The sequence below is a fragment of the Pinus tabuliformis genome, chromosome 2_1 (assembly GCF_031772625.1).
Source record: "Pinus tabuliformis cultivar Carrire ecotype Pingquan chromosome 2_1, CPIR1, whole genome shotgun sequence".
Taxonomy (NCBI): domain Eukaryota; kingdom Viridiplantae; phylum Streptophyta; class Pinopsida; order Pinales; family Pinaceae; genus Pinus; species Pinus tabuliformis.
The window spans coordinates 772,245,972-772,264,561 of NC_142299.1; positions in this window are offsets into that span (position 1 = coordinate 772,245,972).

The following is an 18,590-nucleotide window of genomic DNA, read 5'->3' on the forward strand; positions in this document are numbered from 1 at the left end:
AATATCATCATTAGGGCATGCACGAATAGCTTGATACTCCATTCTAATATCTCTCATAATGACATGTAAATCTCGGTATGTATGAGGTAAAACATTTGACGATGGGAGCCGAAATTCACCTAATAATCTACAATATAAAAAAATATAGTATTGGTTAATGTACTAAACAATATTAATCATACATATTGCATGCAAATGTTACAAATTAATGAAATGATGCAGATCAACGTACTAACATTAAAAACAACAAAAAAATTATTTCTTTATCATGTATATAGTACTAAGTATCACAAAATATATTACATACCTTAGGAGTTGTGTCACACATGTGTTTAACAAACCATTCACCACCTTTAAGTTAACCAACAACAATAGAGCAGAGAGAAGAGATGTTTTTGAGCCTTCATAAAGAGGTTTAGTTGTCATCTCAAGTACAAGTAAATCAAAAGCATGGTCATCATACTAGTTGTCATCATCATCCATTCAAAAATTATTAAATGTCTCCTGGATCAATCTATTTGTCCCATCTTCTTCAACTATGTTATCAGCGTCATTATCTTCTTTCATATAATGATAATCTTGATCCTAAATATTAATCGCTCCATGTTCTTGAACAAACGCTTGTACTACAACCACATCTTCCTCGTCGAGAAATGCCCTAGGGGGGCAATACTATACAATTAAAATCAATAAAGTAACATTAGCATATATAGAAAATACTGAAGCATCTATATAACAATAGTTTACAAATATAATATATAAGTAAAACAAAGACAAGAAAGACAAAAAAAATACAACTAAGGTTAGACCAAGAAATTGTTGTTGTTTGGTTGACATTGGGTTATATTGCATAAAGTTAATGCCCCATTTAGCAAAGGGTTTCATAGAAACCATAGGGTGAAGTGGATTAGGGTGAGAACACATATTTTTAGACATTATTTGACATGGATGGCACTTTTGGACTACAGTAATACAATCCTTATATATCGAAGGAAAAAAATAACTAGCACACAATATTTTATGAGCAATGGAATGCCTAGACAAATAACCTCCACATGGTTGGGTGTGAAAATAATTTATGACTTACTTGGATTCTTCATGAGTAAGACATCAACATAACACCACATCAACTCCATGATAATAAATAGTATAAGAGATGATCACATATTTCCTAGCCTGATGGTGTATAATCCAACATTAATCGTGAGAGAGTTCATATTGAAAACATTAAGTTTGGAGATAAAGAATAACATTTCCATACCATGGATTAGAGGAGATAATGAGGAATAAAGATTCATCATTAGCTTAGTCCTCAACCAAAACTTCATAAACTCAGGTAATGTAGACATTAACTCAACGAATTCCATATATTTCTAGATTTAGCAACCACGAACTCCAAATTAAACTCTTGAAAGATGAAAATCCACTTGGAGTACTTTCCTGCAATGATTTGACAAATAATAATATGTTTCATCTGGTTGGATTATATGATTACAGTAGTCTTTTACAAGAGTATACAATGTCATGAATATTGGACAAAAATATTTTTTACCAAAGATAACTTCTCTATATGGGAGTAATGAAGCTCGAGATCAATAAGGCCTTTGCTAAGGTAATAGATGGGATGTTCATTATGAATCTCTTCTTCTTGGACAATAACCATACCTATGGTGGATTCAGTGGCTACGAGATATAATAAGACGTCCTGATTAAAATCAGGATGGATGAGTAATGGGGTAGACAACAAGACTTTTTTCAACACATCAAAAGATAATTGGGCTTACTAGTCATCCCATATGAAAGGCACTCCCTTTTTAATAGGTGCATAAAGCCTATTATTACCATAGCATAGTTAGCAATAAACCTACACAAGAAATTAGCCTTCCCTTGAAGTGCTTGACACTGCCATATAGTACGTGGAGAAGACAAATTGATTATAGCCTCTACCTTAGATGGATTAATGTGGATCCCTTCCTTGGAAATGATGAAACATAGTAACCTCATGGATCATATGAAAAAGGAACATTTATGGGAGTTTAATCAGATTTTGTAATAACAATACTTAAGATAAACTTCCTAATATGGGATGGATGATCCTCACATAGGAAAGACTAAGTAGTAAAGTCATCAAGATAAACATCAACAATGTGTTTTATATCATGAAAGCCATAATACAAGGCTTGTTAGGACAGATAAAATAATTTTGACACCGATCCTTTGTTTTGATCTCGATTTTCTTATAGCTAGAAAAACCATCCATAAAGGGAAAGATAGGATTCCTAACGCATTCATCAATAATTTGATCAATAAAAGGGTTTAGATAATTATCCTTTGGACAATCCAAATTTGGATCCCTATAATCAATGAAAACTCAAATCGTTCCTTTTTACTAATCAATCAGAATAGGATTAGAAACCCATTTTGTCAATGGTACTGAATAAATGAAACCAACATCTAATAGTTTTTTAACTTCTATTTTAATTCCAACTGCTTTATAAGGATTAACTAGCCTAAGATTTTTGTGAATAGGATTAGTTATGTCATACATTTTTATTTTTTTTTGGACAACCTAGAGGGTCATGCCAGGAATTTCTTCATAAGAACAAGCAAAAAAATCATGAAATTATTTGGAAATGGAAGTGTATATTTCAATTTCTTTGGGCGTACAATCTCCTCCAATAATAATATTTTCCATTACACACAGTTTCGTAGCAATGTTGATGGGTATATTTTTAAGATGTTCACCAAGTTCCACTCTGAGAAAACATCATGAAGTATGATGGGGGATTATGACCACTCAAAATTACCAGAGGAGGCCAAGATTTTGATTACTCATCTAGATTTTCTACTCGAGGAATAAAAGATGGTCGATGATGAATATCTCCCCAAGGACAATCAGAGATCAACATGACTTCCATAAATGTTTCAATAGTAGGAAGATCAATATCAAGAAAGTCATGAGATACTAGATGGTCAACCGCCCAAATGGGCATGAGGTAATCATAAATTGGTTCGCAAGATGTATCACCTAGCTAAGAATTAACAAATTCCAATTGGATGCATTGGTAAGCAATCTCAGTTGAACTTAAAGGCACACAATCACCATAATGATTCATTTCTGAAGGGGAAAGCACCATCCAAAGGTCAGAAGATCGATGGGGTCCACTAGTGACAGAAGAGATCATATACATAGGAGTGGTATAGGTCAAGGGAACATCAAGAAGGGGTATAGGAAAAGCACTTGGATTTTAAATAGTCCCATAGTGATACTCTCATTCAAAGGATTATCTCCTACAAATGGCTCGATAATTTTTAGAAAATTATATATTGCAGAGCAATGGAACACATAAAATATATTGCAGAAATATAAACACATAAAACAAGAGAGACACAGATATATGTGGTTCACCCAATTTGGGCTACATCCATGGAGAAATAGCCAGTCCTTCCTTCTACATTAACCAACAAAATGAAGAGATACAACCTACAGCAGATCTGTTGTAATTCCCTCTTCGCTCTCACACAATCTCCTCTCTCTTTCTCACTCAGAATACAGATCTACATAGACACAATACAATTCCCTCATATATAGCGAGGGCTTTCCTTCTAGGGCAAAAAACCCTAAATTAAACATAACTTCTATCGTCAGATCTCCGCCTAATGAACGGCCCAGATTGACTACGGAATTACAACATTTTACAAGGAAATTTTACATCTATTTTTAGCTTCGGGGGTGCTGCCCCCATTCGCCTGCCGGGGGGGGCTCCCAAAGACCCCCCTTGCAGCATATATTTTACGAGCGGCATTGCCGCCCCATTACAAACTAGGGTCCAATGTGGTGATACCTCTGAATAAAAAGATAATCATGCTCCACACCCAACAATAATGCCCATATTGGTATGTAGGGGTTGTTGAAGCAACTAGTGGAATACCCCATCCAGAGAACAAAGTTGTTGTCAATGTTATATCAGTGGTTCATATCACACTAACCAATGGTAATGTAGCCATAACTAAGGATATTCTTGACATAGAATGTGATGGGGGATCCATCTCTCAATGGTAGATGCACCACTCTCACCATATACGTGATGAGAGAATAAGGAAAAAGGTTCAGAAGAAAAGGCACTTAGTTGTACAAGTATAGGGTCAAAAAAGGTGGTTAAAGGTGGGTTGACATGTGATAATGGACTCTCATCTCTAATCTCAACAGTGACTAATTATTCCCCCTTATAACCATGATTATCCCCTCCATCCTAGGTTTGATCTAAGTCCTCTGCTAACAAATCTATCCTACATCTTCTAGGTGGTGGAGCTTCCTCTTTTGGAAAAAAAATTGAAATTCTTCAAGAGCATTGAATAGTTTGGTCAAAAATGGTGAATATATTTTATTAGTTAATCAATTAATGTGAGACACCCCTATGACCAACTAGATTTAGACCAAACAACACATGCTATAAAATCTAATGAGAAAGCACACAAACTAAGAGATCAAAGGGATCCTTTTGTAGCTAGAGCTAAGTTGATCAAGGCCCAAGTCGCTATGAATATATGGTTGGGGTAATTACGTTGGCCTCCTATTTAAAAACTCTTACACTCGATGCAAGAAACCTTAATTATGTGTGGGCACCCTCTAGGAGAATTGACTGAGTAATGACCAACATCTGCCCCAAGTATACCACAGATGTCCCCATCACGATCACCTATGTAAGGTCCCTAAGATTATGGCCACTATGGTTACTACGTATAGCCACCCTACCTCGGGTAATAGTCTTTAGTCAAATCCACATGAAAAGGTAGGGCATCTATGCTTGAAACCTTTAGAGATATTCCTCTAAATGAGTCATATGCCTCTCAAGGAGATTCCCTAAGTACATGCAAACCACATCACCAAGACCAAGTGAATTGGCCTAGATCACTCCACTGGCCTCAATGTGACCTCATGATTGACTTTTGTGCATGGATTCCTAGAAAACATGTAACTGCAAATGGATTTCCACGATCTAACTCAAGATTATACTGTTTTTTTTGGTATACTTGGAGAGTTAACCTCACCAACCTATTCTAAGGCCCTAAAATCCTAAGCTAACAATATTGGTTGATACCAGAGAAAAGAGAAATATATCAAATTGATTTTTTTAATCATTGATTTTAGTGGTTGTTGTTTACTGGGTAATGGAGTGAAATTGAGATGGTGTGAAATTACTCAAGACCATTCATAATGCAAGCTATATGAAGTGATTTTTTTTCTTTCTCTTTTGATTAAAAATAATTAAGAAAAGGTAGATAGTATTTTTCCTTTTTTCCAAGTGACAAAAAACCTCACATTAATTCCCAATATTCTCTCTAAAATTCACTAAATCCACAAAATGAATCTGATCCAAAAAACAACCTAAAGGAGAAACACAAAAAGAAAATTTCAAATAATGACCAAAGCAAGAGCACTAAGCACTCAAAGCTTGAAAAATGTGTTTGTGCAAAAGGAAAACATAAGATACAATTCATCACACACAAACAAATAACAAATGTAAAATCAAAGTAACTTTTATATCTATAGCTCAATATAGATAACAAAGAATCTCATACCCACAATGACCTACAAGGGATACAAACTAAACCCTAGAAAATTAAAGAATACTTGAGAGGCCAAAGTAAAGAGAATTTTTTCACAATATAAATAGGCAAACACTTCACAAGCACTTCCTAAACTACTTAGATCTAGTTTCCAATTTCATAAAAGAAACACAAATATCAATCACCACAAAAATCAATTCAATAAAAAATGCGACTTTTAACAACAAACCAAAATCACAAGCAAAAGACAAAATACCCCACATCAAAGACCAACTTGACCAGATCTATTACATATATGATCATTAATAGGAAAAGGATGATACTTCTAAGTCTTTATTAGCAATCTAATAACTTCCTTGTAAGACCCATGTAAGTAAAATCAAGGGTGAAAGGGATGTATTCTAGCCAACAACTAAGATATGTTGAACTAGGGTTTCTCTCACTATAGTGGAGTGGAAAATAGGGTTATAACAAATGAAGTTACAAAAATGATGAATAGGAAATTGATGGAAAAAATAAAGAGAATGCTTAGTGGTGTCGTGTTAGGACAGAGGTTTTGGGTAGAAGAAGTGGATATTGCATGTTACTTGTTAAATATAACACCCTCACCAATGTTAGATGATAAGACTCCACATGAGATATGGATTGGCAAGAAACCATCTCTCTCACATCTTACAGTGTTTGGCTATCATGCATATGTACATGTGCTGAAGAAAACTTAACTAAGTTGGATAGAAAATCTAAAAGATGCATCTTTATTGGTTATAAATATGGTTTAAAAGGTTACAAGATTTGGAACCCAAAAACAAAGAAGGTTGTGTACAATCGAGATGTGGTATTTATAGAAGTGAAATATTTTATTAAAAAGGAATTCCTACCAAGGGAGAAAGAACTAGAGAAGATATCATTTGAACTAAAGGATGATGATTTAGAATCTACAGAAGAACATGAATAATAAGAAGAAGAACCACATACTTTGGTTTCGTGGAGATCAGTTCCTGAAAAAGGGAACCTAGAAAGGTATATTCCACCCGATTTCTATTCAAACTTTTATTTTCTTATTATTGATGATGTTCATAAAATTGTTAGGGAGGAAGTGGATCCAAAGGATGGAAAACTTTCAAAAAATTCCATGGTTGAGGAAATGGAGGACTTGGACAAAAATTAGGATTGGCATCTAGTGTAACTGTTGGCTAGAAGAAAGCCCATTGGCAGAAAATGGGTGTTTAAGAAAAACTTGAATGCAGAAGGAAAAATAGAGAAATACAAATCTTAGTTAGTACCAAAAGGTTATTCCTAAGTGCAGGGAATTAATTTTGGTGCTGGATTTTGTTGTTGAATGCTAACTAGATCAAAGCTTAAGTTAGGAGAAGGAGTTTTGGTTGAAACTAACCCGAAGATTGGAAGAGTTTATCCTCAGAAGAAAATGTCAGAGGAAAGTCCCTTGGGGCTAGACCCTCAATTCATAGATAGTTTCCTGGCCATGAGGTCCATGGTAGAGGAAATGTATAAGGACTTTAGGAAACATAAAGATGAAGATTCATCAGGCTCCAAGCAAGATAAAGGAGAAGAAGAATCTCTCCTCTATGACCACTCAAAAGGGAAAGGGAAAGAAGAAAGCTTTCTCACACCTCCTAATAGCCATAAACATAAAAAGAAGACATCTTTGATTAAAATAGATGTTAAATTTGATTTACCCATATATGATGGAGTTTTGAATGCAGAGAAGTTGGATAATTGGATCAAACAAATTGATGTTTATTGCAGAGTGCAGAGTATCGACTTAGACAAGAGTAAGAGTCAGCTAGCCAGCCTACGCCTCGGAGGCACTGCCTTGGTATGGTGGGAAGGCAGGACACAAGCTGACATGAAGAAACATGGTAATATTCTTTTTTTCTGGAGTGAATTTGTTTCTGCAATCAAAAAACAATTCTATCCACTAGCTTACATGCAACAAGCCATGATGAGCTGGCAAACTCTTCGCCAATTGAAAGGGCAAAGTGTACAGGGTTACACCCAAGAATTTAGGAAGAGAGCTTTGATTCTAGGAATTTCAATAGACTCACCTAAGGCTATTGAAGTACATAGGTGGTCTACACAGCTACATGAGGCACACTATCCTCATGTTTAATCCCACTAGTATAGATGAGGTATCTGTTCAAGCTACGCATCTAGAAGCTAGAGGAAAGAATGGGAACCCAGAAGTTGGGGGATCATCCAAACCCATTGCAAGCAAGAATAAGGAGAAAAGAAAAAAAAATGAAAAGAAAGGAAGGCCAATACTTCACAAAAGACAAAGTCTTCATGCACTCACTGTAAAAAGGATGGACATGATGATGAGCAGTATTGGATTCTGCATCCGGAGCTGAGACCTAAGAAGTTCAAGGGCAAGAAGAAGAATACTGCTGCAGCTATTCAGAAAGATTTGGGGTCGGACTCAGGAGATGAAACAACCATTGTAGCCACAGGTATAAAAGGTAAAAAATCTGAAGCATCTACTAGTAGTTATGCATAATCTATTAATGACAAAGAAAATGAGAGAAAAAGAGATGAGCTTTTCCATATTCGAGGTGTTTCCAAACATCAAAAGATTGATACTTTGTTTGATAGTGGCTCACAAGTAAATTTAATTTCTGAAGCAATTGTAAAGAAGTTGGGATTACTAACTACACCTCACAAGAAACCATACCCATTAGGTTGGTTAAGTGATAAAGCACAACCACAAGTGACTAGACAATGTAAACTTAAGTTTTCTTTTGGGTCAGCATTTGTAGATGAGGTTGAGTTAGATAAACTTCCTCTAGATATATGTGGAATTGTTTTAGGAAGTCCTTACTTGTATGATAGAAAAGCTATTTTCTATAGAGCTGAGAACAAGTATCTACTCATTAAAGATGGAATCGAATACTTCGTAAGAGTTCATAAGCTCAAGAATAATTATATTCTCATAAACTCAGGGTAGATGAAACAAATTGTAAATTCATGCAAACAATTTTTACTGATGGTTGTAAAGGAAAAGAAACCTGATAAAGCCAATGTATTTGAGGGATGTGATGCTAAACAGCAAGCTGATTTAGAAAAAGTTTTTTCAGAGTATGATATCTTGTTTCAAGAACCTAAAGGTTTGCCACCCAAAAAGGAAATAGTGCATGATATTAATTTGCAGCAAGATGCCCCATTGCCTAACATTTGGATGTACAGGTTGTCCGCTTTAGAGAATGCATAAATGAAGAAGCAGGTGTAGGAGTTGCTCAAGAAGGGGTTCATCAGACCTAGCACATCACCATGTGGGTCACCAATCGTTTTGGTGAGAAAGAAAGATGGCTCGTGGAGAATGTGCATTGATTACCGAGCACTGAATAAGATAACGATAAAAAATCGTTATCCCCTTCCTCGCATAGATGATCTACTAGATCAGTTAAAGGAAGTTGTTTATTTTTCCAAGTTAGACTTGCATAGTGGATATCATCAGGTCAAAGTTGCAGAACAAGATGCATGGAAGACTTCTTTCAAAACAAAGCAGGGATTGTATGAGTGGCTAGTTATGCCTTTTGGCTTAACTAATGCTCCTGCTACTTTCATGAGAATAATGAATGATGTACTCAGACCTTTTCTTGATGATTTTTTTATTGTATATCTGGATGACATTCTTATATTTAGAAAAACGTGGGAAGAACATTTAAAGCATGTTAAGTAGACACTAGATGTTTTTAAAGGAGAAAAACTTTATGTTAAACTATCAAAATGTGAATTTGGCAAAACATATTTGAATTATTTGGGACATATAGTAGGGGGTGGTGAATTGAAGATAGATCCCTCTAAAGTTGCAGTCATTATAAACTGGCCTAAACCCAAATCTGCTACAGAAGTGAGAAGCTTCTTAGGAGCAGCACAATATTGGAGAAAGTTCATTTCTAACTTTTCCTTAATTGTAGCTCCCTTACATGCTTTGACAGGATTGAACAAGGTGTTTCAGTGGGGAGGCAAACAGCAGAAAGCCTTCGACACCTTGAAAGAAAAGATTAGTACAGCACCAGTACTAGCACTGCCAGATATTCAAAGACCATTTGAGATCCAAACAGATGCCAGTGACTATGCCATGGGAGCAGTGTTGATACAACACGGTAAACCCATATGTTATCATTCTGAGACATTTAATTATGTAGTAGTTAATTATCCAACATATGATAAAGAATTGTATGCATTAGTACAAAGTGTGAAAAAGTGGAAACATTACTTAATGGGCAAAGAGACACTCATACATACTGATCATCAACCACTTCAATATCTACACTCCCAAACTATGTTGCAGCAATCAAGACACTATAGGTGGATGGGTTTTCTACAACAGTTTCATTTAGTCATCTGATATAAAAAGGGCATACACAATAAATTTGCAGATATGTTGTCTAGACCTATTATAAATGCATCCACTATACTTAAGCATAATTCAGTACTGCATGAGCTACATTTAACGAAATGCTCAAGATATAGATTTTAAAGATGTATATGCAACTTTAAGTCAAGGCAAACGAGTAGAAGAACTAGATTATCACATTAAGGACCAACTCTTGTATCATTGTGGGAAGCTATGCATTCCACAAACTGAAAGAGTAAAGATAATTCAGGAAGCACACACTTCTCTAATATCAAGTCACTTTGGGGTAAGTAAAACGGTTGCACAGCTGCAAATATTTTTTTATTGGCCAAAAATGAATGAGACAGTTTCTAGATATGTAAGAGGGTGTACCATGTGTGCTAAAAGCAAGCCCAACAATAGAAAACTAGGCTTGTACACTCCATTACCAATTTCTTCTCATCCTTGGGAAAGTATTTCCATGGACTTTGTTGGAGGACTGCCCAAATCTAGGAAAGGTCATGACTATTTATATGTTGTTGTGGATAGGTTCAGCAAAATGTGTATTTTGATACCTTTTAATAAACAGATTACAGCTGAACAAACTACAAAGTTGTTCTTTCAACATGTATGGGTTCATTTTGGATTACCCACTTCCATTGTATCTAATCGAGACACCCGATTTGTTGGGAATTTTTTGTCGATTCTATGGGAACTGATGGACACCAGACTGAAGAAAAGCACAGCCTTTCATCCACAGATAGCTGGCCAAACAGAAGTGGTCAATAGGACAGTGATCCAGTTGCTCAGGGGCTATTGTAGCAAGCATCCCAAACTTTGGGATGAACATTTGTGTTATGTGCAACATGCTTACAACCGAGAAAAACATTCTTCTACACAGAGATCTTCTTTTGAGACCTATTTTGGTTTCACACCAAGGTCTCCCTTGGATTTTGTCTTTGGTAAATACATAGCAATTGATGGACACAGTGATGTGGACAAGGCAACCAAGTTCATTGAACAAATCCAAGAGATTCACCAGGCAATACAGGAACAGCTGGAAAAGAGCCAAGCCAAATACAAGGCAAGGCATGACAAGCATCGGATGGAGCATAGTTTCCAAGTTGGTGATCAATTATAGCTGTATATTAGCAAAGATAGAATGCAAGGTGAAGGTAAAAAGCTAAAGCCAATAAGGTATGGACCTTTTAAGATACTTTAGAAAATTGGTGAGAATGCTTTTCGCCTTGATTTACTAGCTTACATGCACATCTACTCAGTCGTTAATGCAGACAACTTGAGACTATTTGAACCTTCATTAATTGAATATCCCGAAGAGCAAAGTCAATTTCTTTCTATTGATGATCTGTTACCTGAATATCTCAATGAATTGCAAGAAGACACGATTTTGGATAGGAAGGTGAGGACGATGCGTAGGGGAGATGTTGAGTACCTCAGGATTGGACTCAAAGGTTCAAATCCAAGCAATGCAAAATGGATAGAGATTGGACAAGTGAGACAGTTATATCCTCACTTGGCCAATGCTTGAAAACCAACTTTTGGTGGACGAAAAGCTTTTTCAGTGGGAAGGCTATGATCCGAATTGGATCCTTAAACATTTCTCATGACTGTTTCAAAATTATGTCAGATCAAATCTTATGAATAACAAGTATCATAAATGACCTCTGGACAATGGCAATTGTGGCCTGCATGAACAATGAGGACCCTCGGTCAAAGCGCGTTGACCATTGGCCTGTGGAGACCGCGCATGGATGCAAATTGGCAATCGGAAGCCCAGATCCAGAAACAGAGGCAGTTTCTGATACGCCATTAGTGCCAGGAAAAAACCCTCAGAGTAGGAAAGCCCTGAGCACTAGGTCACGAGGGAAAATAGGAAACCGTGCGAAAAACGGCAGAAGGCGGGTCCCGCTCCCAAAACCGGCAGGATATCACATGCACTTCGAGTGGCAAGCGGGTTTGGCCAAGTTCAGCGTGATGCCACACACCGGGCAACGCGTGTCCAGTGGATGAGAGAGAAAATTGCTTACATCGCGTGAGTAATGGTCGAGCAACTTACCCGCGCGATATGGATGGAGACCGTAGGATCTAGAGGCTACAGATCAACACAGGAGAATTAACCCGATAGATGACCAAATTCGACGGGAAAATAGACTTAGGCACATAAAGATTTGAGGTCTAGCATGACTGATGAGCTGGTAGAAGGATCAGTTTCACAGGAAAATCCTGGAGTAATGGAAATAACGACCGTTCAAAAGAAAACTGACACTCAGTCCGTAAGGCAACAAGTGGCCACCTCTCTGTGCAGCGTTACACAGCAATGACGACACAGAGTAGGGGAATTCTAGCAGACAGAGGCAGGCGATCTAGAGAATCGGGAAGAGGAAACGAACAGTCAAGGAGTAGATTGGCTTTAAGCCACGAATAGACAAAGAACAGAGGGGGAACAGAAGTAGAGAAAGAAGTGAATCACAAAGAACAGAGAAGTCAAGCTGACCTATAGAGCGAAGGCAGCATCGAGCAAAAAGAGACAAAGAGAGTTCGAGAGTCTCTGAACTCCAGAGAGGGCTTGAGAGGTTCAAGCAACTCCTCCACGTATACCTGTTCGGTATTGAGTACCAAATTGGGCTCATACCATTGAGACCAGTTGAGATCGGGATTCAGTATTAAGGGGGAGTCTGTGTACTCTAGAGGCTTGGGGGATCCAAGTACCACCCTAATGATCATCATTTGTTAAGTGAGACTCAAATTGAGCTCCTTATTGTAAAATCTCTGCTTAAGACACAATAAAAAATGCCACCACTAAAGGCTGGACCAGGAGACGTATCCCAGGAGGATTGGGTGAAATCCTTAAAATTTGTTGTGTTTTTATATTTGCTTACTGTGTTTCTCTTACTGTTTCAAGTGTCTGTGTATTTTGCAATCTTATCGATCCGTTGCTTAAAATAACATAGTCACACCCCAGCACATGGGTCTGTAATACCTTCATTAATTAACTAAGATCATTCACAAATGATTTTCAGATCAGACATTTAGAATAGGAGTTAATTAAATATTGTGAGGATATTCATAAATGTTCTCAAATGTAGGGGAACATGAGAGAATCAGGATAGTTAAGATATTTGAGAATTAATTACAAATCTTAGATTAGGAGTAGTTCATGATTTATGGAGGATCCTTAGGATTAGTTGAACCTTGAGATCCTTAAGGGATACAGAAGATATTTTAGGAACCAATTAAGGAATTAGAGGATTCTTAGGATTTAGTTGAGAAGATTGAGGATCTGAACCAGAATTGGAAACAGAATCCTTTTGTATAAATGTAAGACAAAAAGAAAGAGAAAGAGTTGGTCAAGTCGAGTGTGTTAGAGAGAGAGTTAGTAGATAGATAGGGTTAGATTGTAGCCTGCGGGAATTGAAATGAGAAAGGACCATTGATACAGACCATGTAAAGGAAGATCAGGCCAAAGCTAGATTGTAAACAGGTTTTTATTTGTATTTGTACATTTGTTTAATGAATGAGGAAATTGAATTCATTGTGACTATGTATGTCATTCCTTTTATATGCTGAGTGATCTGTAATTGGGAATTTATGGTTTCTGTATGATAAACCATGATGAATGAATTCAAGTTGAATTTCTGAAAGTCTTTCTGAGTGACAAAAGACTTACCGCCTGGGTATAATTCGTGTGATTCCAGTTGGATTTAATAGATGTGTGTGTAGGTCAAGTAAAGAATGAATTACGAATCTAGAAGAAGGGAAATAATACAGAGAGTATTATGTATTCCAATTTGAAGTGGTGTTAAGGAATGCAAAGGAGGATGGTGGTCGGACTGTATGAATCCAATCAAATAAGTCAGTGCAAAGCTAAGAGGTAGTAGTTTTAAAGACGCAGTGGAAGAATAACTCAAGAGAAGAGTGATGGAGCCAAAGTGAAACAAGCTGAAGTGAAGTGCGTAACTGTGGAGCTGAGGAGTCTGTGAATGTCTTGATCAGAGTTTAAGTATCGTACTCAATCACAACCATCGATCACATTTTCAACCGTTGACGTCACAGTCAACTGCGGGGTTTAAGTTGTTTGGTAACTGTGTGTTATTTGAAGGGCCACAGACTGTTGGATTGCTACTGATATTGACCGTTAGATTAATATCGCATCGCATCGTTCATGAGTGAACGAACCTGGCTGGGAGAATTTGCGATATGCAATGTACGATGATCAGGGTGGTTAAGTGTCACGCAAGTTTCTTGTGCGATATCATTATTGACCATTACATCAAGCGTGCCTTGATCAAATGGTGGGGGATCAGCGATTAGTTTCATTGATCGGGTGAAACAACAACTGTCAGAGTAATGAGGAGATCAACGATGGAGAATTAATCCGATAAGATTTGTGAAAAAAAGGGAAAGTCATTGTGGTAGAATCGTTGTTCAATCAATGTTCAATTGTTGTTCAATCATTGTTCAATCGTTGTTCAATTGCTATTCAATTGTTGTTCAATTGATGTTCAATTTTTGTTCAATTGTTGTTCAATTGTTGTTCAATTGGTGTTCAATTGTTGTTCAATTGTTGAGCGAACCCGAGGAGTTTATGGACGCGGATTTAATTTATTTGGAGTCTGGTTTTATGCATTCAGGTGGGACCGATGTTACTTAGAAAGTTATGTATTATTCTGTTGTACAGTGATTGGTTGGGTTTTGTTAAAACCGACAATGTAACACTTCCAATTTGTATAGGTAGTCCAAAACCCACAGGTTTATGTAAGGTGATTATGAAAACCAGGGAAATTGTCTTTTGGTAGTTTCCCCTGCATCATTTTGGTATCAGATCAAGGAAAAGGTTTACCACGAGTAGAAAGAAGACTTTGCGTGCAAAAGGAACAGGTAAATTTGTTTTTGAAGGAGCAAAAATGAAACAGTGAAAGAAAACTCAGTGAAGGAATAAAACAGAATTTGAAAATTCTGAAAAGTGAATGACAGGTTAAGAAAATGACTTGTGAAAATGCGCAACAGAGTATTGCCGACAGTTGGTGATTTCGACCAAGATAAAGCTCGAAGATTGGTAAGAGGAATACTAATCTTGTAATTTCTACATTTTGATAAAATGTTCAGATTTGGAGAAAAGTAGTAGCAACTGATTTATGGTAAATGAATCCGTATAATTGGAATTGTGAAAAGTTTGAAATTGAAATTGAAGAAGAACAGATAACTTCTTAGAGGAAGGTGAATAAGAAGTTGAAGAGATTGCAGAAGCATAAAAGAACCCATAATGATGTTTGTGGATAATGGAGATTCACTCGAATGTGGAGAGTGGATGGCAACTACTTGTGAAATCGTGCAAGTATTATTTTATTTAACTCTAATTTCAAATTTTCTAGATAAGAAATAGATTGAAGATTGATAGTTGCAGCTAATGAAGTATCTCAACAAAATAATATCAAGCCTTAAGAAGCAGTAATGAAGGAAGTTGGTAAGAGTTTCTAAGTGAACGAAGAGGTGGTCAAAACCTAAATGTTCCAGCTAAAGATTGGAAGAAAAGGATAGTTGTGTTCTTAAAGTGTAGATGAGTTGAGGCCTAAAAGGAGCAGAGGGAAATGCTCAAAGAGGTTCCAGAGACAGAGAACCAAGTACTTGCCAAAAGACCAAGTATAGAGGAGAGCTTGGTGAGGTAAGGGGCAGCAGGAGAGACTTTCTATTGCAGAGGCTTGCGCAACTCATAGTGAAGTGAGTGAGGAACTCATAGAGATGGAAAGGATGATGACTAGTGACATTCATAGCAAAGGTTCTGAAAGAGATCATAGCAGAGGACAAAACAAGAGAGATGCCAAGGCAAATGGCATGAGAATGAGTGACAAAAAATATGATAGAGAAATGGCTAAGATGGCAGTTTAGCTTGAAGTATTAATGGAAATGTTGCGAAGAAATGAGATGGACCAGAAATATGGTTATGTCATGAGAAAGAAAGTGAAGTGGCAGAGGCTACAAGAGAAGAGAGAACAACAAGTGAATATGCAGTTAATAAAGGAGCTGAGGGAACTTAAACAGATTATAGATGTCAAATTGGAGACAGAGAAGCTCGAAAGAGTTGAGCTACAGTAAAAGGAAAATGTTGGAGAAGGTGTTGAAGTTTTGGTATGTGAACCAGAACAGGGACCATTACTTTTTTAAAGTGATGAAGAGACAAAGGAGTTGAATCATATGAATGATTCAAAGCAACCAGAAGACTTGATGACTAAAGCATCAAATGAGGCCGTAAGGTCCTCTATTTTTAAAACTGATAATTTGTGTATGGTTGCAGGTTTGGAATAAGATACATAGTCTTTTAAAGTTGTCGAACATATAGAAGAATACCTTCCAGAAGATGAAAGTTTTGAAGCAGAGGATGACAATGAGACTGGAGAAGAAACAGTTCACTACAGTGAACAAGTGCAGAGAGGTGTCATTAAAACAGATGGTGTGGTAAAGAGACTTGTCGATGGTCTCAAGGATTCTTTGAGTTTGAATCAGCGTACTAATGTGCTGACAGAGGAGTTAAAGGAAAGATCAGAGCAACGTATTGAAAGGTTGCCAAAGGAAGAAAAGGTACGAATGCCTTATATTTTTTATTTGGATAATTGTCTTCTGATTGTAGATTTTGTTGCAGAAACTGGAACATATTTGGCACAGGTGGACAGCTAAATGAAAGAAGAAGAGAAAAAACATCTACTGAAAGATGTTAAGGAAGATTTAGCAGAGAAAGAAGGACTATCTGATGATTGGTCAATAGCAAATGAAGAAATGGGAGATTGTGTAAAATTTCCAAATTTTACTCCAAGTAAAATCATTGAGTTATATAGAGAGTTAGATCTTCAAAGAAGAAAATTGGAAAAGCAGAGGATAAATGTCCAAAATAAATTGTTGATGAAGGATGACAAAGAAATTGTCATGAATGACAATTAGGAAGAAGAAGTTGACAGGTACAGTAAACAGAAGCAGAAAATTATCTTGAAGGATAATGTGGCAGTAACTAAAAACGTGAAAGACAATAGTGAACAAGAAGGTTAGGATGTAAGGGTGGCAGTAAAGGCAAGAATGAGAGTTCAGCAATTCAGAGTTGAAGACAACCAACAAACAGAGGATATACTGGACTCTCAGAAGAAGACAACCGCAAGAAAGGAAAGAAGCAACAACAAGAGGAAGACAGCAGAAGAATGTGAAAGCATAACGAGTGGAGCATTGCAGCACAAGGTATGGAGACCTAGAGAACAACAACAAACAACAACAGTAACCAAGGACAGATTACAAAATGAAGTATGGGATCCAAGAGGACAAAGATTAGAAGCACATGATCTGGAGATCATGATTATTTTCTACTTTAGGAGTCTAATACAGGAGCATCATGGTTTTGAAAATGCGTACATTTAGTAGAATCTAGGTGGTCTTGTGTTTTCAGAAGAGTGGTTTTCCTCGGTATTTAATTCATGTAATTTTAGATATTTTGAGTGATTTAGGTGAGACATTTAGAATAGGAGTTAATTAAATATTGTGAGGATATTTGTAAATGTTCTTGAATGTAGGGGAACATGAGAGAATCAGGATAGTTAAGAGATTTGAGAATTAATTACAAATCTTAGATTAGGAGTAGTTCATGATTTATGAAGGATCCTTAGTTTTAGTTGAAAGTTGAGATCCTTAAGGGATATAGAAGATATTTTAGGAACTAATTGAGGAATTAGAGGATTCTTAGGATTTAGTTGAGAAGATTGAGGATCTGAACCAGAATTGGAAACAGAATCCTTTTGTATAAATGTAAGCCAAAAAGGCAAAGAAAGAGTTAGTCAAGTCAAGTGAGTTAGAGAGAGAGATAGTAGATAAATAGGGTTAGATTGTAGCCTACAGGCATTGAAATGAGAAAGGGCCATTGATACAGACATGTAAAGGAAGATCAAGCCAAAGCTAGATTGTAAACAGGTTTTTATTTGTATCTGTACATTTGTTTAATGAATGAGGAAATTGAATTCATTGTGACTGTGTGTGTCATTCCTTTTATGTGCTGAGTGATCCATAATTGTGAATCTATGGTTTTTGCGTGATAAACCATGATGAATGAATTCAAGTTGAATTTCTGAAAGTCTTTTTGAGTGACAAAAGACTTACCATCTGGGTAGAATTCGTGTGATTCCAGTCGGATTTAATAGATGTGTGTGCAAGTCAAGTAAAGAACGAATTACGAATCTGGAAGAAGGGAAATAATACAGAGAGTATTGTATATTACAGTTCAAAGTGGTGTTAAGGAATGTAGAGGAGGATGGTGGTTAAACTGTATGAATCCGATTAAAGTTAGCGCAAAGCTCAGAGGTAGTAGTTTTAAAGATGCAGCGGAAGAATAACTCAAGAGAAGAGTCATGGAGACAAAGTGAAACAAGCCGAAGTGAAGTGCATAACTGCGGAGGTTAGGAGTCTACGAAAGTCTTGATCAGAGTTGAAGTGTCGTACTCAATCACAACCTTCGATCGCATTTTCAACCGTTGACGTCACAGTCAACTACGGGGGTTTAAGTTTTTTGGTAACCGTGTGTTAGTTGAAGGGCCGCAGACCATTGGATTGTTGCTGATATTGACCTTTAGATTAATATCGCATCATATCGTTCATGAGTGAACGAACCTGG